Source organism: Odontomachus brunneus, unplaced genomic scaffold (assembly GCF_010583005.1).
Source record: "Odontomachus brunneus isolate Ranch 3 - 2012 unplaced genomic scaffold, Obru_v1 Obru_scaffold_065, whole genome shotgun sequence".
Lineage (NCBI taxonomy): Eukaryota > Metazoa > Arthropoda > Insecta > Hymenoptera > Formicidae > Odontomachus > Odontomachus brunneus.
In genome coordinates, this window is record NW_022639515.1 from 1,382,330 (window position 1) to 1,406,756 (window position 24,427).

General features: G+C 38.4%; 1 protein-coding gene across 10 annotated transcripts in view; it reads left to right on the forward strand.

Moving 5' to 3' along the window:
- LOC116846543 (TLD domain-containing protein 2) overlaps window positions 1-24,427 on the forward strand; it is a 190,848-nt gene that overhangs the window by 81,964 nt on the left and 84,457 nt on the right. The window lies entirely within an intron of this gene.

The following is a 24,427-nucleotide window of genomic DNA, read 5'->3' on the forward strand; positions in this document are numbered from 1 at the left end:
GTAACTGTTAAAATGTAATGTGAAATATTCAATTAGAGCAATTAGGACGTATAACTAAATAACAAGTTTATCGTATAATTTCATGAGAGTTCTTTCGAGTAAATTTTCATTAACGTTCTTCTTTGCATAAATACGTTATTTTTTAGTTGAACGAGCATTTCCATCTCCCATAAAAATTCTTAAACTTATACCATTACGAAAATAATATCAAACGTCTCATTGAGGGGCGTTTCTAGAAAAATCATGATGACAACATCATGATGGGGAAAAAAGTTTGTTTCGATGATTCAATATCTGATTCGTTCATATTTTACAAAAAATTTGCTTAATCCAACCAAACATTCTTTTCTGTGTATGTAACAATTACGCGTATTTATTTTTATAATGTGAATTCTTCACTAATCACTAGTTGGATTAGATGATATGATTTCAATATCTGTAAACGCCTGAAATATTCTTTTTTTCAAGTTATGAAATTTCCAAAGGCATAAGTATTGAAATATTAGGTTAGGAAAGTATCAAATTGTGATTCCGCTATTTCAATAAACTCATAAACAAATAACACTTCGTGTATATAGCGGCCAGTGACGTTTGATAAACGCCATTGACTTTTAAATGCGTCTTAATACTCGAGAATAGAAACAAAGTTTTTTTACAATGTATGACATTATAGATGAATGTTATCCCTAAAGTTTTGTAATTTACAATACTTTGGAATGTCTACAATGTCTAAAGCGCACTATGATACTTTAAATAAAGAAGAACTTTCCTTTTTCTCGCGCTAACAGCTTGATTTGGACCATTGTGCGTCGTGCTGTTTTCGCGGTGCTCCATCTGGTAGCAACGCGGCGTTTTGATTTGGGGAAAATGGGTTTTCCGATACATTCGTTTCCGCGAGAACGGGCGAGAACCGCGAGAAAATTTCACGAAAGTCGTCGCGTCGTCACGATCGCCACGATTTCTCTGCGAGAGACTTATTCACGGAAGTCGCCGCGAAAAGTCAGCGCCGGTTTACCTTCGCAATTCGCCATAAAATCTATCCGAGCTGACGGAACCGGACGATCGTTCCGACGGTCATGCTCGCTGGCGAATAATCGAATGTAGAAAGTTTCGATTTTAATTGCATTACGTAACGCACACGGGCGCGCATTTGATTTCCCGTGTGTCTGTCTGTGTGTATGTATCTATGTGTGCGTGTTACGCAAGCCCGGAAAATTGGATATTACGTGCTTATTTTATTTGTTGTTGGGACAACTGAAGAGTTCAACGCGGCGGCGCTGAAACTCCCCTTTCTCGTGCTCGAGAAGATTAAACTGAATTGAATTTGCTCGGCGTTTTATGATCAATTTTCCCGAGTTCTTGAAACAGCGTTCCCCGACCGTCGTTTTCACACTGCAAAAAGTATTTGGTGTTTGTAACTATAATTGTATAGCGATAAATTTTCGAGGCAAACATTTTTGTAGTAGTTTTGTTACTAGTAGTAACAAAACTAATAGTGTCAGTGATACACACAGAAAAATATCATTCTACTGCTGAGAAAAGCGATTTCTCAGTTTATCTTTTTTCTCATAAATAATAGTTATCTTCTACAATATTTTCTTGAATGCAGTATGTATTTTTCTTTGTGTGATAATCTCATATTTATATTGTACACTATTATTTTGCTGTTAGATTAAGAAAAAAATGTAGTTGGTGTCGAAAATAACTACGCGGGGAGAATTTTATGATAAAAATTACTATAGAACTTTGTAACCGAGGAATAGATCGACATTCTGTCGTAATTCATTATCCTTTCATATGTGCTGCTTACATTTTAGGAACTGAAATGTGCTATACAAATTTTCTACATTTCTACCGAAAATTACCGTGTTCCTTAACAAAATTGTCAACAAGATTGTCAATTTATTCTTGTAAAATTATATACCGAAAAGAAAGAGTAGTTGAATTAATGAGGCTTTGCTTAAACGAATAAAATTTGTTGGAGCAAACGTTTGTCGAGATTGAACGAATTATATATTTACTGTGATGAGTTGTATATGTATATCAATTAATTCAATGATTATTATTTAGTCAGTAACTATATCAATTTATCGTTACGCTAACACGTAATTTGACTGCCGATTTTGTCGATTCAACTACTCCTTTTCTCTTAGTGTAGTAAAATTGAGAAGAATATATATATATATATATATATATATATATGAAAAGAAATATTCTCTCCATATAGAATTTGGTAATATTAGCTATTTTTTCTCTCTCAGTGCGCGTTCTTCTAACAATTTTTCTCGAGCCGCGATACGATGGCCAATTAATCCGCGCGGGAGATTCTAAATTATCAGATATCCGCGTGGCTTCATTTACCTTGCACGTATCAGGCGTATTTCAATTTCCAGGAAATCGTTGAAACGCGGGGATTTTTGCAAACGCAACGCCTCTTTCCGCACGAACGACTCATGTTTTTTTTGAATGGCGTTCGGTTCACTTTGATCTGCGCGTCGAAAGCGGAAATATTATTCACTTTTCATTTCCTCATCACATCCTAATCGATATTGTCAATACCGTGCACCGTCTGCATTATTGACATCGCCTGATACTGATGTTTGCATTATTTAATCAACGTAATGCAAATAAGTCCCGTTATATGCCATCTCGCTGAACGACTCGTTATAAATCTCGTTGCGAATGTTGTCGCGAAACCTTGCACTGAATAATTGGCGTTGATTCAGAAGAACCGGTCGCGTCTCTCCGAGATCCCGTTAATTTTGCTGTTTTCGTGACAACGGCTATTATGCAAACGTTATTTTTGCTCTTCTTAATGTAAGTTTCTTCTTAATGTAGATGACCTTTTAGTCTCCTAAACTGAGAAATATAATGAAACTCTCGATGTGTTTAAGAGTGAATCGGACGAAACCTATTTCTGTCTAAAGTTATTTTTTAATTAATCATTAGAAATTTTTAACACAATTAATAACATCGTCACTTTTACTTCAAATCAACTGATTCATATGTTAAAGTTTAAAATAATTAATATGTGATTTCATTAATAAAAAGAAAACAATCGACGAATGTACTCTGTTCATAATAACTGATTCATATTTAATTTATTTTTATGTACTCTCATGCCTTACCATTTAACGAATCAATAGTTACTATAAATTTTCGACCAGCCACATTTGTTTCTAGCTCCATGCTTCTTACTGTTCATTATTGTTCATTAATTCAGGAAACATGTTCCCGATTAATCGACAATCATGAGAAATGCATAGTTAGGAACGGATATGGCTGGCCGAATACTTTTAGCAACTATCTATCTGTCGATGTTAATGCGTCGAGATTATCAAATGTAAAGGTTCATCTACAATACGCGGAATAAGCTTAGTGTAAGTTGAAGTGAGAAACAAATTTATTTTTCTTACTCTTGAGAGAAACGATATAAAGGAACCAAAGAGAGAGAGAGAGAGAGCATAAGCGATATAAATGAGTTTTATTTCTTGTTCAAACTTATGCCAAGCTGAATCCGCGTATTGTGAACAAGCCTTTAAGCCCATTCTACAATAGCCGTAAGTGTATGCAGTAAGAGTAAGCTAAGCAGTAAGCTAATTGATCAATGGGATTCTTACTGACCAAGAATAATGTGCTTGGTCAATTTGCTTACTGCTTACATCTTACTGCATACTCTTACGGCTCTTACAGAATGAGCTTTATAGGCATCGGATTGACACATCGCAGCAAAAGCATCAGTCGAATATAGAAACGAGGAAATTACTACAACCTAATAACACATTTACAATATCACCTGACGGCCGCACATTGCTATTTTCGGCATTCCCGATACTCATTTCCATACAAAACTCATTTTCGACACACAAAAGACATGTAAAGCGCGGAGCGATGTCGATCGACGTGCTAATAACGATTGCTCGATGCGGAAGAGTAAAAGATGGCCATGCAATCTCACGTTAGATCGATCTAATCGATAGGTCGATGTATCGAATAGTAACGCGCCCGCGAGTTGTAGAAGAGCGCCACCGGCGCGGCGCGCGTGAGCGATCACGTGACCATCTTGGATCTCTTTACATCGAGCAGTCGTCATTGGCACATCGATCTACATCGTTCCGCGTCTTTTGTGTCGAAAGTGTGCCTCGCGCGGAAATAACCATTAAGAGTGTCGAAAATAGTGACGCGCGATCAACGGGACATGTCGTGAGTACGTTATTAGACAGTAATACCCTCGTTTCTCATCACATATAGCCGGTGCTTGTCGCGATGAGTCTCTGACACACTTGTCGTCGACTCGTTCAAATAGTAGTAGAATCGGACGAACGTCGGAAACTAGAAGTGCGATGATAATCAGAAGGAAAGAGAAAGAGCAAGTGACGCCAGAGATATATGCGACGCCGAATCTAGGTAAGACAACAGTCTTAATTATGAGTAGAGTTTCAATTTCGTATCAGACTTGGGGTGCGATTCGTTATATGCTACAAATGCTTTGTAGCGCCGTTATAGTTCTTTTAAGCGCTTCAGAGCATTTGCAGCGTTTAATGAATGAAGCTCTTGGTTAATGCATGAATGAAATAATATTACACCGGCTCTTTAGACTAATAAAATTGACATATATACTATTATTCTATACAGGGTGTCTGATACAAAATGATCAAAAGTGCAGATAGATTAAGTTAAACTAAAGAAAAAATATCTATCATTTTTTAATCACGTAAAATTTTAGGATATTAAAAATCGTGCGCGTGTCTCTAAACGTTTAGTCACGTTTCAATTATATACGATTACATACGGAGACTTCGCACTTATAGAGCTCGTTCCATAACATCGCGCGCTTCGGTTCGTCGATCTTCTTTTCATTGGAATTTCAGAAATTTACGTGGTTGTTAGAAAAATAGCAGAGGAATTCTTTGTTTAGTTCGATCTAATTCACTTACACACGTGTTTCCAATTATTTCCTTATAATTTAGCATAAACTAATTAAAGATCCAATAATCTTGCTTTAAAATTACCATATTAATTGCTGGAATTAATATCAACAGTTTGTTTTGATCGACAAATTTATGAAAATTATTGAAAGTTATTCTAATTTTAAATGAGCCATAATTAGCACCGTCGGAAGACCGTAAAGCTTATGCGGCGTCAGTCTGTCCCATGTCTTATTAATCGATAGTTACTCAAAATTTTCGGCCATCCGTTTTTAACTACGCATTTCTCAGGACTATTGATCAATCTAGAAGGCGAGATGTGTTTTCTGGATTGATCAACGGTGATGAGAGAAACGCATAGTCAGAAATGAATGTGTCTGGTCGAGAAATTTCAGCAGCTGTGTCGATCTATCGAACGATAGGATATTCGTGACACTGAGCGTACTTTTGTGAAACAATTATAATTGTAATCTGAATTTCGTGCAGATCAAATATAATTCGTGCAAAATTCGTATTTCCGTCGTTGCTTCGTCGGGAATCAAGGGACGTTAATTCCATCGCGGTCTCACGGCGCATTTCTTTTCCTTCGTTCCATTCCTTGCCCGAATGGAACTCGAGCGTGTCGCGATACCAAAAAATTCCGGCTCGTCAGTACGAATCACTTGGAGCGGATACACGGGCGAGCCTCTTCGTGACTCGCACAAACCGGTCGTCGACGTCTTAAAATAACCCTACCTGTCATTAGCCGTCTCTTTCCTTTCGCGGCCTCTCACCGCCTTCTCTCTTCTTTTGTCTCTTTCTCTGTCTCTTTTTCTGGTACGAACTTTATTTTAAGTTACGTTAGGCTTCGATTAATTAGCTTCTCTTTAATCGTGTTATTCGGGCTGTTATAATAGCGCTTTTCCTATTTACGCGAGTCACAATCGAACGTTCGATATCTTGCTATGCTTGCGGCGAGAGCCGCCAGTCTTCCAGGCAGTCGTCATTTCAGGGTGTGTAAATAAATTTCTATTTGGATTCCATTATCTACCATCGTCCGCAAAGTCATCGTTTTGGGGTGTGCAAATATAAATTTCTATTTAGATTCTACTATCATTATTAGCTTATTCGATTATCATTATTAATCTATTCTATTATCATTATCAGCTAAATGTACTCTCTACTCTATCGTTATTAGCTAAATGTGTTATTGAGAATATCGCTTGACAAGCAGCATTAGCCTCTCCCATTCATTAAATTAATTGTACATCTTGAGAACCTTTTTGTCTTAGATATCATTATTACACAGAAGATAAAGACATTCTTGTTGGAAAATATCTTTATTTTTTATATGTCAATCTTCAAATGAGCGATACGTAGCGATTACGTAGCGATAAACGAAGATAAATTACTTGTATCGATACATTCTTTATTCAATTCAACAAATAATTGTTTAAATTCAAGACGATAAAATTTTAACAAAATTATATATATTGTTGCTTATTCACGAAACAATGATTGTTAATTTGAACGCATCAGTTTTAAGTGGGTAAGGGGAAATCCAGGGCATAAAACATCTCTCACGTTCCTAATCTGAAATTTTGTGCTTTTCATTGATAAAAATTATTTCTGAACAATAAGAACACGGGTGTTTTTTCGTTGAATCACATAAAATATGTTCTGACAAGTAACTTACCAACTCATTCCAAGCAATATGATTTTACTTGAAGACTAACGTGTTAAAGATAAAGATATCTTCCACGCGTGGATATTCTTTTTCTCCGTGTAACAGTGTTGATTTGATCGAGATTGTCGGGAAATCGGTAGGCAATTTGGTCGAATCAAACGACCAGTGTCGCGGATCGATGTAATTTTCGTGACACGGCTGTAATTTATGCTACGACGTGCGAAACGCACAGCCGGGATCTCTTCGCCACGGGACTGCATTGCGTATTCGCGCGGCAATTAGCTGTACAAAAGCAAGAACGCGACGTCGAACCTTGAAGGCAGATGTTACACCTGGATTCAAGTACGCCGCGCGACCTTATATAATCCTCTCGCAGCCTCCTCCTCTTCCACCGCGTTTTATCGATTGGCAACAGCGACGGCGACGATGACGGCAACGGCGGTGGCGATGCGAAATTACCGGATGACATATTCCGTCCGGATCTATAGGAAAGGTTTAGCATAATCGTGTTTGCACGACTATTACTTTCCTTCCTTCAGCGGCGGCTCTAGACGCGGACGACGTCGGTTATGCATTTCGCTCGGCGTCCTTATCGCGCTTTGCCCACGCGTTATGCAAACGGGGACAGCGATTATTGTCTCTCGAAGTACCGCTTGCTATTTTCGATGAAGCAGCCGGTCGTCTCTCTCTTTCTCGCTCTCTTTCCCTCCCTTCTGCTCTCTCTTTCTCTCTTTCTTTCCCTTCCTCTCTCTCTCTCTTTCTTTCCCTTCCTCTCTCTCTCTCTCTCTCTCTCTCTCTCTCTCTCTCTCTCTCTCTTTCCCTTCCTTTCTCTTTCTCTCTTTCTTTCCTTTATTTTCTCTCTCTCTTTCTCGTAAGAACGCGAAATGTGTGTCGCGTGAGATTTTCATGAAGCCTTGGCGGAGAATTGTTTTTGAACAACGCATAGTAGGGTGACATAAAATTTTATGTTTCAAAAGAGGCTATAATTTCAAAATCTGAGTGAATTTCGATCCTCTCTTTTCTTAAATAAAAGCTAATGAAATTTAGAACAACTTTATCGAGTCAGATTCTTGTCTTTTGCTTTCTTTCTCCCAAATCAGACATAAAAAAGTTAGATTTCGAAATCTTTTTTAATCAGACAGTAAATATAACTTGTTTTATATTTCATCTAATTTAACGTCAAGCACAGATGTTGATATTGAAATAAAATATCTAAATCCTGACTATAGACTTGAAGAGTCATGCAGATCGGTGTAGATTGAATCTTATCTCAACAGACAAGATTAGTTGAAACCTAATTTTAATAAATAAAAAGTAAGTTAAGTAATATTAAATTTTATTACTATTGTGTTATCAATTTTATTTATTAATTATTGTTTTCGAAGTAACAACTTTTTTTACATCGAAATTCTTCGATTAAAAAATATTTCTAAAGTCTAACTTCTTCATATCTGATTTAGAAGAAGGGAAGTAAGAAACAAAAAGCTGGCTGGACAAAGTTGTCCCAAATTTTATTACCTTTCATTAAGAAAAAGGAAAAGCGCCGCAATCAGTTTAAATTTCGAGGCTGCAGCCTTCTTGAAAACACGAAATTTTATTTCACCCCACTGGGCGACGTCGGAGACGTTACTCCGGTGTGGAAGTTCGTTCGGACGGTATCTCCGCGCGACTCCACTTTCCCCGCACTTTTCCATTGTTGAGTGTTGCATTAATTATCCGGCGAGGTTCCTTCGACTTGGAGTCCACTTCGGGTTAATTGAGTAAGATAGTTTCCCCGATCCATTTGCATCTAGTCAATTCGATTTCTTACGTTTCTTTCTTTATTGGGAAGTTCCCAACTTTAACGTTCGTTCTTTCGTTTTCTCTCATTTTTTTTAATGTGATTATTGAACTTAAAATTAATTCTCTGTGAGCAAATGGCGATCGGGAATGTTACTTAAACAAACCCGTCCGCGTGTCTACCGTGCGACTCCTTGAAGCACGCGAGGTGTGTCCTTATGCATCGGCCGCTTGCGTAAAGTGCGTGCGACGCAACTGCGTAAGACACGTCGTTACGCTCTGATTCCGCCATTTCTGATCGTACCGGCGTCTTTTATGGCGAACGAAGCAAGTACGAGGCATCCGAGGCGCGATTTAAGCCCGACGGCCTTTCTCGCGTTCCGGCTAGTTTGCTTCTTTTTCATTCCTCCGGAATCTCGTGCCGTCGCGAATCGCGCGAAGCGGAGCGCACAGATTCAACTTTCCATACGGAAGTAGTATACACGGTAGACCACGACAAACATCCCGCGATGTATTACAAGCTGCTCTCCGAGGTCTGCATAACCGTTGACACGTTTTGGCGATCGTCATCTGCGCACAGAAAAACATACACTGCATTTCGAGAAGACGTTTCAAGTTTGTATGTTCGCAAATCTATCTGAGCTCATGATAAGTATAAAATTTATTCAAAACACTTTTGGTATTTATTTAAATTATTTATTTAGAATTCATTCAAAGTACAGCATTTCAACCAAGAATAATAAATTAAAACAAAAATTCTATTTGCTTACTGCATATACGGAGAAAATATTGTAGGAAAAATTACGTTAAAATTATATTTCACAATGTTTCTCTTTTTAAAGTGTTTTTTGATAAAGTTAGACATATATACTGAAATTGTAGCATAAAATAGAAATAGTAAATTTTATGGTTTTTACCTATATGTGTGTATATATATATATGAAAAAAATATTCGAATACTTACATTAATTTTGCAATGAAAAGTCAAACGTGCGTAATATTTTTAAATAAACATATGATAATTTCGCTTATAATTCTATATGGTGCGAGATTACAAAAATTTTGTTGTAATTTTTAATACAGTACTTTCTCCGTGTAGACAGTCGAGTCGACTTTTTCTTTCAGTAAAGTTTCATAATATTCTTGTAGAGAGAATAAGTATATTTTTCTTCTGACCGAAAGCTTTCCTAAAATTTCAGATAAGTGTATATTTTAAGACATCTTTATTATCTAAAGAATTTATTATCTAAAGAATGTTCCTTGTCGAAGATAATCAAAAGAAGAAAAGCAAACTGAGAAATCGCTTTTCTTAGCAGTAATAATATTTTTCTGTGCGTACAAGCGTTACCGTCCGATTGAAACCACGAGAAAATTTTAACGTTAAAAGGGATGTTTTAATCGGCTTCTGAATTTCGTGAATCGGTGCAATTTTTAATAATCATGTCATGTTTTTTTTTTCAATCGTTGAATTTTCTAATGACAATAGTTTGTACGGCACAGAGCGATGCAATTTTGGAAATTGAGTGCAGCTGAGTGTATACACATCACAAAATTTCGACTCGTAATTCTCAAAATAAGCGGCTTACAGAACGTGTCGACGATAAACGTTGTGTACCGGTGGTACATCGCAGTGGCAGTAATACAATTTAACGGTATTCGCTAATTCTGTTTCACGTTGGTATCGGGAAAATCGTGGAAATATCGCGCGGACGAGCGCGAGGCGAGAAAGAATTAATTCTCGCGAGATGTCCCGTGAAATTTTCATCGTCGCGCGACGCGTAACAGATTACGAATTATCTTTCTCGCGTAACAGATTACGAATTATCTTTCTCACGAATTAGGACATTCAGGTCAACGTTGCACGAGCAGCGCGCGGAAGTCAAGCCGCTCCTGCGAGCGTCGCGCCGGTTAATCGTTTTCGCCGAGAGAAAGAGCCTCGTCTAAACGCCGTAACGGCATCTATATCTTATCCAAGCAACAGATCCTCGTCGACGATCGTGCTAACGATCGGAGGAACACGCTGGGGAATAGCGAGAGCCGACAAGAATGGAAATTTGATATTCTAATTCTCCGTCTTGAATTACTTGCTATTAGTTGGAAGCACTTATTCAGGACTGACGCAAAGTCCCATTATTCGCGATCAAAGTGTCTGATCATTCGTCAATCTTCTTTAATCAGTGAATCAATATTTTTACGTGTTGTTTGCAAAATGATAGAGGAACTTTGTATTCTGTTTGACCAGATTTGCCCGTTCAACCGCTCTCAGAAAGATTGTCATATTTTTATTTGGGAGTTCAAGAACGTATCCGTGTTTTGTCCAAATGGGAGAATCCGTTTTCTACTGGGAGAATTCTCTCGCACTGAGCAGGACGGATGCGTTCCTAAACTCACAAATAAATGTCTGGCAACCTTTCTGAGGACGAGAGTGTACACGAGGTACGAGACACTTAGCGTCAGACACCCTCTGTGTCTATATGAAAAATTTATAATTATACCTTCGGGACGGTCTCTATACTTTCATCGTGAAGATATTTTTAGCTTTGCGACGTTTTTGTGACGCGGAGAGTCGCAACTTCTCCTGCGTGCGACGCGGCTCGTGCATTACGAAATTTTTCAGATATATTATCAAAGCCAGCAGCACACACGCTCTTTTTGTGCGTATAACTAAGCTGCCGGAATTTCTGACAAATTTTTCGCATGAGTCGCTTCTGAGTCAGCCAGCCACCGCCGACTTTGAACTGCGACGAGTGCGCAAAACGTTGCATTTGCATCGAGTCGAGCGCACCGTCTGAAAAGGTGCCAAAGACGACGCGAATATATAAGCCCCGTCACGTGTTACGACGGGCAGAACGAGCGGCACGAAGATTACGATATCTCACTTTTACACGTTGCAGGGACGGCGCGATACCATCCTCGCGAGACTCCGCGAGTATCTCTCGTCCCTCTTGGCTCTCTTTATCGCAGTCGGTAGAAATGCAATTTCGAGCGGAACGTGACAAGTGCGCTTTTACAACGTCTTGTAACGCTGCGTAATTATTGTTGTGTCGGCATGGACAAGAAATTGTGCGACAAGAATCGGCCGATTTGATAAAACACCACTTAAACACCACGAATAATGTGTAAACAAAAAATCTTTTTCAATAGAAATAAAGAGCAAGCGAGCGAGCGTTGCCCGAGTCAAGGCGATAACCGCTAGTTAGCATCACTTACTGCAAATATAATTTCCGTCATATTGCAACTTGTTCCGATATCTGTGACACGACTAACGCCACTTGCAATATAAATGAGTGACTCGTAGATGTTTTTACAAATGCGCGCAGGAATAATAAGACGTGCATTACTGGAGAACACGATTTTTTTTTACAACTGTGTATGATAAAACACATTCTTGTTTCAACGCCACCTCTATCTCTCTCATCGAAGCATATATTTGCATAAATACAATCGCGCGCAGTGAAATACTGATCTTCTCGTGAGTAGATATTTCGCGAAGGAAACTCGCTCTTATCGGAAGAGAGTTAAACACGATGTTGTTCAGAGAAATTTTAATTTATTCATATTATCTGGCGGAAAGCATCGCGATTTTTCTCGTTAATGCTCTCCTTCTGCTCTCACGAAGAAATGGAATTATCGTCGACTCTCCGTCGTCAGATAATCTCTCTTTCTCTCTTTAGACACGTGCCCCTGAAATGGCGGTGGGAATTATTTACTCGAGATTAAAGCGCGACACAAAAAGACGCCGTCGCTACCCCGCGAAATCTATATCAACGTAATCGGGTGAGATTATCGTCGGCGATTGCAGCGTTCGCGCCACGGTTATTCGCGGCCCTGCCTCACACCGTTGCACCGGCATGACGGAGCTATTAGAAAGTCGAGCCGGGAGTCACGAGCCCGGCGAAACACGGCTGAGTGGCGAATTTCATAACGAGCAGCGGCAAAACGGATCCGCCGCAACGTCGCTCTTCTGCGTAAAAGGGGAAAAACTATGCGGAAAATGTTCCCTCGCTGCTACTCCTCGCGCACAGCCGCCACTTGTTCGCGGATTTTAGCATGCGCTCGTTCTGCCCTGATACGTCGAATTTTCATGCGCGTACCTTCTAGGCTCGTCATTAATCGTCGAATTGCCTCACGAGTCTACGAGTCGAGATTTTGATTTCACGTCAACTCTTCAACCTCCATCGAACTTGCCGATGAACGATCTTGGAGTACATTCGCATGCTATTGTCATCTGGAAAAACGAGATTAATTACCACGAGGTTTTATATAAAATATAAAAAGGACTTATTTTAGAATCATTTAATATTCGATCATTTCAATTCATCCCCTAATAGAAATCTATGCAGTTTTACTAGACACCTAATCAGTTATTTGTGTTTCATAGTTGTATTTCATAGTTGTATTTCATAGTTTCATTATTGTATTTTATAGTTGTATCGAAACTGCATAAAAACTGGAAAGGAACTGAACATAGTTTTATTAAGTTTTATATTGCATACATATGTGCATGATAAAAATTATATTGTACAGAGACAATCTTAAAACTATATAAAGAATAAGTGAATGCGTAGCAAAACATAAAGCAAGGAAGAGGAAGTTGGAGGAAATCTGGGATATAACGAAACAACACGTTATGGCAGAAGTGACAAGTAAGGTTAGAGTTGAAAGTGAGCAAACGACAAATGGGCTATATATTAATGATATAGAATTGCATTGCGACAAAAACACATTAGACTATTTTAGAAAGCACCTTAGATTTCCTGTACAATTGTAGACATAAAGGTTGTCTTTTTGTTGGCAACGTAACCTAAAAATTATCCAATGAGAGAATAGTGCTTAAGAAATACGTTTCTTATATTGGACTATTCGGTTATATTCTAAAATTTATTACAAAAAATCAGACATTCTTTATGTCTACGACTGTACTGACTTTTACTAAAAATTAAAATTGTAAAATAAGCAAGCATGCACACAATATCCATTATTATTAGCACAAAACTGTCCATTTTATGAGCAATAAACTTTTTAATCGACTGAATAGTTTCTTTGTCCAATTATTGCTCAGTTCTCGGTCAATAAATGAGTTCAGATATTGCGCATTTTTGTGCTCAGTAACTGCAGACAAAGCGTTACATCTTGATTGGGATCCCAACAAGTTTTATTCGTCAGTTACTGGGCAAACGTTAATATAACTGTTCAGTAACTGCTTACAAACTGCGTGAAATTTCTGCGTGGATCTCTTTCTGTTTTTTTTATTTCTTCTCTCAGTACAGCATCCTGCTTCTCTGATTGCTTCGTCATGAAACACCGCGAATACTATCTCGTGGCACTGATATTCGCGCAGATGCGATTTGAATGCAGAAATGCGTATTAATTAGCGCGATGCCGATGAAAGTCCGATTAAACGTTTTAAGAGTCGACGGGACATCTCGCGTAAATGTTACGTAACGGTAAAGTTCGCGACGCGTGAGAGTACCAAAACAATGAACGCAAAGAGCAAAGTTACCCCCTCCCATCGATCGTCAATAACCGTTATTCATCGCTCAACGCTGAGCGATCACAACAAAACACATCAAAACATTCCCGATCCTCAGTCTGTCAAACTTACCTCTGCATCTCGCGAATGTTTACGGATCTTTCCATTTAGTTTCGGGCCGGCGAGCGACACACAACTACGGACCGTGTGTGCGTTATTTATCATTCCGTCGGGCGATTAGAATATATTTCGTGGGATATTAAATATTTAATCAGGCTCGCGTCAGCATCGCGTTATTTAACATGTGTATTCTAGATTGAATCGTACTTAGTGTCGTAAGTGTCAGTGTCAGTGTCATGACGGAGCAGCCTGGATATTGAACCGGAAAGCAGGATGCAGGACATGTGAATAGTGATATATCATAAATTTACAGGTACGTCGAATCATTTATTATACAGGAGATTTTTGTTTTTGACGGACGTTTGATCAGCTTGTCGAGATTAAATACTCGAGACGAAATTTAGTCGGTTTAGGACTGGCATTCATATAGTCGTTATAGAATAAATAATCATAGCTTCGTGATTATTTATTAAAACCTGTACTTGTCACGCTATTTTATAGAATGAAAAAGGATTGACTCGACCAGCCGAATAACTGTCCGTGAATCACTGAATATGAATCACTGATTAGTTATGTTCCTAATCGAAGTACGCAAATAATTTGCAACTACGAATACCGCGGCCTTAATTACGCAAGTGAAATCTCGTGTTGAAATTCGTTTCTCTACTGAGAGGCAAAGTATGAAAGAAAAAATATATATTCGGTGGATACTAATAACACATTTACTTGAATCTAAATTCTTTTATTTAAATAGAGAATAAACAATTGCTTTGATGTGCAAAGCACGCGTTCTAAAAAAATATATATTTTCTGATTTAAAAAATCTTTTATGTACTAGTATAGATATACCAATCAGTATCTCCGCCAAATATTTTATTATTAATTAAAATTAATATTTTATTAGTAATAACCCTCTTCAGAGATAGTCGCCAATTCCATCTTGAATCTGACAACACTTTTTTTCATTTCTGCTTAGCGTTGTTGTTGTATGAGTCCAAATTTAAATTCTTGTTGATGCTGACACAACTATTATCTCTTTAAATTCTTCCCTTCTTACGGCGTCTTGAAATCGCCCAGATCCTATCGTGACTTCTAACGCCGATGAGAAGAAGACGTCAAACAGACTTATGAATGAAGTGTTTGTCAATTTAACTCACCCATTAGTCCCATTATTTGCTCATATTAATTGTCGAACATTTGCTTGTTTCGCAAACTCTATTCGCTATAGTTGATCGAGTTACATAATCACATAGTTTTTTACCTTACGGTTGAAACGTATTATAGAAGTTCTCTATTGTCGCGCGCCGCTGTCGATATTACTTGCCGATGCTGCGGCAATTGATTCCGCGAGTTCAAAGGAGAGAACAACGAGAGCGCGCGTGCACGCCGCCCATTGTAATTGAATAATGGCCACGCGTGTGACGTCACCGCTGACAAACGGCACATGGTCGCGTTTGACAGCGTGCGACTTTCGCGTTTATATACCGATGCGCCGTTATAAATATCAAACGAGTGTACACATCGGTGGAATTTTTTCCCGCGCTTGATTAACCGTCGCCGCGTCGTCCGTGAAGAGAACAACGCGTGTCAATCGCGTCGCGCGTTTAATCGCGAACGTGCAGTCTCGTCGGCTGCTGAATTTCCTTCGGACTCGCAAATCGCAATTCGCTAATTCCGCGAAAACTCCTTTTTTCTCGCCGAATATTTCTACCACACGGCTGGACCTAGACTATCCACCTTTTTGGTATGTGTTTTAGAAATTATTCTCTCTGTTAGAATTAACTAAACTAAAGAAACTAACGTTTCTGACTCCATTAGAAATTTATTCGTACGAATTCTCGGTAACATATTTTACATTTTCTTATTAGATATAGTTGTATTTACTATTCCTATTCGATTTCCTGTTGCTCAATAGAAAGTTTCTGAGAGCAAATAATCAAGGAATATTCGTTAAATAGACGGATATTAGTAAACAACATTGCAAAAAGAAGTTAGTAATTTAGGGTTAAGCGAAAATGCGCGCGGTATAACAATGAGACGTATCGGCCGCTTACGCTTAGAGAAAAGAATACTTAAGAATACAGGTATTGATATGTAAAAAACGTATTAATATGAAACATTAAAAAAAAAGAAATTATACATTTTCTTAGAATTTGAACAAAACCTTAGCATTCCACGAAAGCAGTTGTTTATTCTGTTTAAACAAAAGAATTTCGGAGAATATAAGTATGTTATCAGTACCCAACAGGGAAATATTTACTATCTTTTACACTTTTTCCTCTCTCTGTATACAACATGAACAATCAAGAACAATCTCGAAGGTGAAGAGATCGCGCGAGAGTCCGCTCGGGCATTGTCGCTAATTACTCGTCCGCGGTAATTGATCTAATCACTATGATTAACTTGCTCTCGCGAATGATAATTCGCACCGCCGCGCGGCTCGTAAATCGTGATAACCGCCGTAAGATTGTGCCGTCTCTCGCGTTCTCCTGTACTTTGCGCACCGTATGCGAGCAACACCGAGAAAAATGCTGGCGACGTGCTCGTCGAGCCGTCATTCCGGCTTTGTTTTACGACGTGGCGTTCGTTAAACCTGGCCGCGACCCAGAGTGACTGCAACTCTGTATCTTTTCTCGCATCTCAGGCATTCTTGGCAGCCGATGCCCATACGATCAGGAGACGGCACGTCGGGTCTTAAAGGCGCCAACGCGCAACAGCTGTTTGTCGCTGTTGCACGAACGAAAGGCATACTTGGCCGAATTTGTCAACTATACACATACATATATATATATATATATATATATATATATATATATATATATATATATATACGTACATACACATACGCACATGACTTCTCCGATGCGCGAAAAAGTCCGTTACTGCCACGACACAAACGCACTTTTGCGTCGTGTCGCACTTCGCATGTCATATAGTTGTGCCCGGGACTGAACACTAGCTCGACGTCCACCTCGTCGCTATTTTCCGAATCAGCACGAAAAATACTGTTTCTCTTGCTCTCTCTTTCTTTCTCCTTCTCCTGCTTGCTCGCTCGCTCGCGAACCGGTATTTGGTATTTGCACGTGACGCACGTGATTCTCTCCGCGAGCCTCGCGATGCAGCAGAAGCATGAGCAAAATCTTCCGCAGTATCGTTATATCTTTCACGATGTTTATCTTCTTTATATATACATAATTATATATAACATATGTGAATAAAGTGCGTAGTTTCAATAGTTTGTTGGAGATAGGTATTGTGGCATGTGAATTAATGTTAATAATTTGGGGAAAAAATCAATCTGATGGATAAAGTTCCGAAAAGTACTCACCTCCGATTTTTTTTAAACTCAGTATTCCTACGTATATTGACGCGCTGATTACGAATATTATAGTGAAAATTAGCGACTACTTGATTTTCATGGTGAACACCATGAAAAACCCATAAAAATTATGGTTTTTTACGTTTATCTTAGTAAATACGGAAAATCATGATAAATGTTTGAAACAAAAGTTTTAGATCTCACTGGGATAAACATTTAAGGTTCTATGCATTTTCACCGTACAAATGATAATTTTCGAGGAAATCGAGTATAAAGACCGTAACAACGTTGTTACTGTCGTTATAATCGATTTCCTCGAAAACTATCATTCGTACGGTGAAAATGTATAGGATCTGAAATGTTTATCTCTGTGAGATCTAAAGCTTTTGTCTAAAATATTTATCACGATTTTTCGTATTTATTGAGATAAACGTAGAAAACTAATTTTTATGGGTTTTTCATGGTTTTTACCATGAAAATCAAGTAGTCGCCAATTTTCACTATGATATTCGTAATCAACGTGTCAAAATACGTAAAAATACTGAGTTTCAAAAAAATCGGGAGTGAGTACTTTTCGGAACCACACCCTTAATATTTTTAATAACATTTTTTTTTATTATTTACAACTTTATAAAAACTCAGACATTTTTGAAAATTCTTTCACGTGGTAAAATGTTTACGAACAAAATTTATTATGTTCCTTAGCAAGAATGATCTTACTGACACAGGAGATTGATTCACGCACGTGAATCAATCTCCTGTTGCAAGTCCGGAAAAATACTCGGCGCGTGCGTTGACACTGTCAAACATAATTATCTTTCCATAAAATTCAATATTCGCACTAACGATCACCTCTCATTTGCCTTCTTCCTCTCACTTGTTCGTCTCTTATATGTAATCTTTCATATTATTAGTTATTTCAACATACATATTTTGCCGCTTATCTGTTAATGCTTATATTTGTGGATTTAATGACGTCAGGACAGTGTTATTTTTTCTCGTCGCGAAATTTATTCGTAAGACGAGCATCGTTAACACGATGATGCATTGATAGCGTATACAAGGTGCTTTAGATGTCGCATCGTTAAATTTCTTGATGCAGCTGTTAGTAAGAAGCGAGTGATTTTTTTGAAGTTCTTAGAGCTGCACATTGGCCGCACGAAACCGTTCTCTTTCGGATATCCGCGATATACGAACAACGAGAAAGAGAGAGATACCGGAACGAGAATCTGATTATGTCCTTCGTAATAGCCACGTTCGCTTTTCGCTCACGGCGATGCGCGTTTGTTGTTTCTCACGCGGAAGTCGCGTTCTAAACACCGTCGATTAGCGAGACGGATTGTATGGAAAGTGAGTCACCGTGAGCGATCGAAAGCAACGATTGCTCGTCTAATAATCGCGTTCGTCGCCCGCACGAGAGCCATCGAAGTTGCGGATTAGGAAATCGTTGCCTGATCGACACGTGGGGATATCTGAATTCAGTAATTGAGGAAAACCGCGCATTGCGTGCGGAGATTCGTCGTGAGTTTTTCATATTTGCGATCGGTATAAATATAAAAACGGTGGTAGAGACTGTGTAGCCTGAGACACGCGATGACTAAGACACGGTATTAAAGTATCTAACTACACATTAAAGATTTCATTAATTACAGTTCAATTATAGCACGTATCTTCTACAATCTACGATATTATTAATCTACGAAGGTGACCCGCGCGTGCCAACGTGATTGGAAAACGTGATCGGAGACGCGCGATAATTTGTATAATTATACACGAGGCGCACGAGTGTACACGCAAGTCGTTCTAAAATTACCGCTTCTTTTTTAACTATACATGCCTATCACGTCGGAAACGATCCGTTTTTAGGTGGAATGTATTTTAGCTAATAATATCTCTTAATCGTATATAACGTGTTAAGAGTACAATTGTTACCACCTGTGTTATTTTTCCATACAAAGAAAATATTATAGTTTTTCTTTTTTTTTCAATTTTATTATGTTTTTAAAAGTGCAGAAAAGTGGACTGACAGTAAGATCTATTTTGTTAAGGAACAAAATATAATAAATTGATAATAAATTTCACTGGAAATAGCAAGGTTTGTTAAAAACATTTTGCTACGTAAATGAATTGTAAAAAGAATTCTTGGAAATGTTTATAAAGGCATGAATAATAAAAGAAGAGTTATTGAAAGTATTAAAATAAGTAGCCAATAGCAGGAGAGGATATTATAGCTTTCCTTTTTTCATATAACTTTTTTTTCAATTTTATTATTTTTCTAGTAGTGCAGGAATAGATTGTTAATAAGGTTTCTTTTGCTAAGAGACATAATATATTTTGCTAGAAACATAGTAAATTTTATTAGAAACATTTTACCATGCGAATAAATTTTAGAAAAATTCTTAGACATTTTTCTTTCATCATATACATAAAAATGTATATGATGAAAGAAAAGTTATTAAAAAATATTGAAACGAAATAATAATATACAGAGAAAATATTATAGTTTTTGTCATATAAATTCTTTTCCATTTTTTAATTCTTGTCAATGAGATCTATTTTGCGAAGTAATATAGTAAATATAATTGGCAAATTTTCTAATAACATATTTCTATTCTTAAAATATAAGTAGCACATGTGAGACGAAAGGATAGTCAATTATTGCAGAGTGTTCATCTATTTCTCTCGGCTACAAAATTCTGTAGTAATTTTCACCATAAAATTCTCTCCGTCTAGACGTCTAATTACTGCAATTAAAAGTCTGACGTTTTTCCGATTGCACGGACGATGAAAAATGAAAGGTCGTTTGCAAACACACAGCTGGACTGTGCTTTAAATCGCAATACTCCCCCGCTTGCGGAACGCGAAATATGAAATCACGTCCAATCCTTTCGCACACACACACACACACACACACACAGTATGCTCGCATAGCGCATGCAGCAATTGCCTCTATCTCTATGCCGCGCGATATTATAACGTGCGCACGAGCGCACTTGCATCGTTCGTGGCTTTGCGATTCATGAATCCGTAATTACCATAATGATTATCGCGGCGCTCGGCACGGCTCGGCACGGCTCAGCTCGGCTCGGCTCGGCTCGGTCCGCGCGAAACGCAGTCAGAAAATTAATCCCCGTGTGCCTACTAATTGCCATTCGGAATTAACGGCCTCCTCGTCGGCGAAGGCCACCGTGATTTCGGCGGGGTGGGCTTTAATTAACGGCCGGGACTAAACGGAGGAAAACGGTGTGAGGTCGTTCCGTCCGCCGGAAATCGCGTGTGCCGAATAAGCCGATCGATGATTGGCAATCGTCTTAAGGAATCGCCCGCCGCAGATGGTGCGGCAGATCGATGAAGCGCATCGATTGTACAACGAGAGTATGCCATTTAAATTCCCGCGACGGTGCGCGGCACCGCACACGCGCCACGAATACCGCGAACGAGCCTCCATTGCGAGACACATATTTCTTTTACGGTCGCGAGTACGGCGAAAGGGCTGAGAACGACCGGGTTTTAAACCTTCAATAGCGCGAGAAATTCCGAATTTAGTGGAAGCCCAAGGCTCTCCCGCGACCTCGGCCGACCTTTCGCAAGTCGCACTCGCCCAATTATTCTTCGTAGGCACGTAACGCTGTTAATGAATAATTAATATTGCCCCACGAGGCAGATAACCGAGAGTGCGATCGCGCGTGCGTCTTGCGTCTAAAATTAGTCAGCCCATGTCGATCGTCCGTTTCACGATGTTAGCCATTAGAATTACAGGATCCTGACAGGAGTAAAAATTAGATAAAAAATTTGAAGAGTTGTGTAGAAAGCTGGATAAATTAATAGAATTAATGTGAATTTTTTGTCATATACGTCTATTAACAATGGTATAAAAGAGAAATAGACATTATAGTGAATATTAACATCATTCTGTATCTGCACACACACATTTTAATTTTGTTCTGCAAAATAACTATACTTGAACGGTCACCATCTTGCACTCAATATAGGAGCGATATAGGAGGATATTGAAATCAATATCATTATATTTTTTTACTCACTAGAAGATTATAGTTATCACTTTAGGGAAGCTTCTCGCGAATTTCAAAACCATTTTTTATTTATTTACTTTAAAAAATTAAATTTTTCTGTGAAAATATTAAATTTGATCTTTTATAACTCTTATTTTACAAAATATTTTTTTTTCAAAACTTTATGTTTCGTGAGAATCAATAACTACAACGAATAAAAAATGTATTAACACCGATTTTAGATCACTTCTGATGAAGAGTGCAGAATAGTTACTGTTAAAGCATGATTATTTTGCAGAACAGAATTTAAATGGGCACAGTGATGTTAATATTAACCATAAAATTTAATTTCTTATACCAAGTATTGTTAATAGACATAATAACAATAACATAATAGACATACATAACAAAATATTCATACTCTTTGCAAATCCTCGAGATTTATTCAATTTTTATTGCTGTCAAAGTCCCGTAATCTCTTAACGATTCCTTTCGTCGCAATATATTTTCCATAAAATATATACAATCGTAATTTCCCGAAGCTGCGGGAAGAAAGAAACTATTGCGATTCGAGAAAAATGTCGTCATAGTCACGAGGTATTTTAGCGGCCAAGTAGCGTCATTTTCTCGCGTCCTTCGTGATCCTTTGACGTGAACAGAGAAGTGTTGTTTCTCGGCCTCGGACGGGCAGTTCCTTCCAGAATTAATTAGACGCCGGGTATCGATTAGACGGAAGTCAGACGTCCTCAATTCGCGCTTCTTTTCGACGCGGAAGTCTGCTTTTCCATCGAGAAACGCGCGTCGGCCGTAGTACGCGAGCGGAATTTTGTGCTTCTACTTAGTTTATTTATATTGGACTATCCGCGTCGCGCGCTTGGCTCTGGAATAAAAATTTCGGGCTTATCGATGAAATTTTATTAAATGCACATATCGCATATCATACATATGTTTCAAGACTTATCTCCTCTAGAAAATTGTTATCTTGTACACTATTCATGTATTTTTATCTTGTGCATAATAAGACTTTATTTTTTTATTTATCAAGACTGATGACTATATTAAAAAGAGATACTGTCTTCTATATAGTAGAAAAAATAGGGAAAAATTAGTAAATATTTATTCGATAGAAGTTAGTTAAGAAAAATTTAACTTATAAAAAAATTTGGATTTAAATAAAAATATAGTGCTAATAGCATATTTACTTAAATCTAAATTCTTTTATTTAAATAGAATAAACAATTGCTTTTATGAAAAACTAAGGTTTTCTTAAAGTTTTAAGAAAATGTATATTTTCTTATTTGAAAACTATTTTATATTCTTTATAGTATAGATAAATATATGTTGTTAGTACTTACTAATAATTAGTAAATAAATATTTACTATAATTCCCGTAGATATTTCTTCTCTCAGAGTACAAGAGCAAGAGATAGGTCTATTTGTTTGCGCGAAAATTTACTTTCATACCTTTTATCTCTCAAACAGCTTTGTCGAATAATTTCTCTGCCTGATGAGACATCGGCGAATTATTTACTCACGTTTCTCTCATTAATTTCTCTCGATGAAAGTGACGTTAAAACGCATGTATAGGTTGCAGACGGCAAATCCGATTTCCGGCGCGCGACGGAATCTTTTTAGAGTCCCTGTGGGGGAAACGAAATTCCCCGTCGTGCGATTCTCTCGTTTATGTCTCTGCCGCTCCGTTTACGATTGCCGGCACTTCCGCTTAATTTGCAGCACGGTAACGCGAAAAGTACATTGCACGGTTGTCGCGCTGTCTGTGGCAGACGGAATTTCCTGCTTCTCTGACTCATGTGATGATTCCGGACGAGAAATCCCGCGATAGTGTCGTTTAAAATGTCGATTAGAATGTCAGTCATAAGCAGGAACGCAATCGGTGAACGCATATGGAGAAAAGTAAGAATAAGAATACGTCTGTTGCATTCAACAGAGTCGTTCGATCCGTGTCGTCGGCCGACCGGCAATTTGAATTATCGTGAACCCGGAATAATTTATAATTTTATCGGCCGCTTGATATTTTCTGGAACAGTAAGCATTAAATTCAAGCAATATTAAATCCTATTTTTATACCGGGATGAATATTAAAAATTTATTTTCTCTCTGATTAAATTGAAATATTATTATATTATATAAATATTATATAAATTGAAGCATTACGCGAGAGAGATTTTTCTCTATTTAATTGTAAAACAGAGTATTTTATTTCAATGTTTTTTATCAACTATTATTAGCTCCATGGAGGGAATTTTGCAGTGAAAATTATTATAGAATTTTGTAGTCGGGGAATAAGTTGATGTTCTGCAATAATTTATTATCCTTTCCTCTCATATGTGCTATTTAGGAAGTGAAGTGTGCTTTTAAAAATCTGCTATATTCCTCAGAGCCGATTATTCAATGATTAACTTAGAATTAAGTTTGAACTTTATTTAAACACATCAAGCAGATTATTAGAACAGAGTCGGACGACTATGTTTCTCGCGGAATCGCCGCGACAGCGCCACACGGTACATTACGTCGATTACGTTACACGGGCGAGGTTACGTCATGAAGTAACGCGGTCGGCGGCGCAAATCGAGTTTATCCTTTGCGAATTCCGCGCGCGGCGCGCAGTCCCGCCTCGTTAAAACAACGCCGACAGCCGGCGGAGTTTCCGTCTCGGCGGGCCACGTTGTTCCCGAACAACCCGATTGCCACTCCACGCTCACCCCCATAAAGTTTGTCTTCCGGTGACGGAGTTCGGCGTATGTATCGATCCGTTGTTGACGACTACGACTACGACAACGATGACGACAACGACGACGACGACGACAATCACGTTGGCGGCGACGACGACAACGACTGGTTTCATCCTTGTGGTTCTGGAGCAGTAGTTAAACGAGTCGGACAACAACGAAAGGGAGGAAGAACATCTTCGCGTTGTTGGTCGATGGAAACACCGATGCTTGGCCATGTTTGCCTTACCGGCTCGTTAACGAAGAACGGGGAATTCTCGTCTTCGTTCTATCGAGTTTCCTTCGCGTCGTCAGTTACGGATTTAGAGCCTCGGATGCGTGTCGACGTGCGATTGAAATAATATTCCCAGAGAGAGAGAGAGAGAGAGAGAGGGGGGGG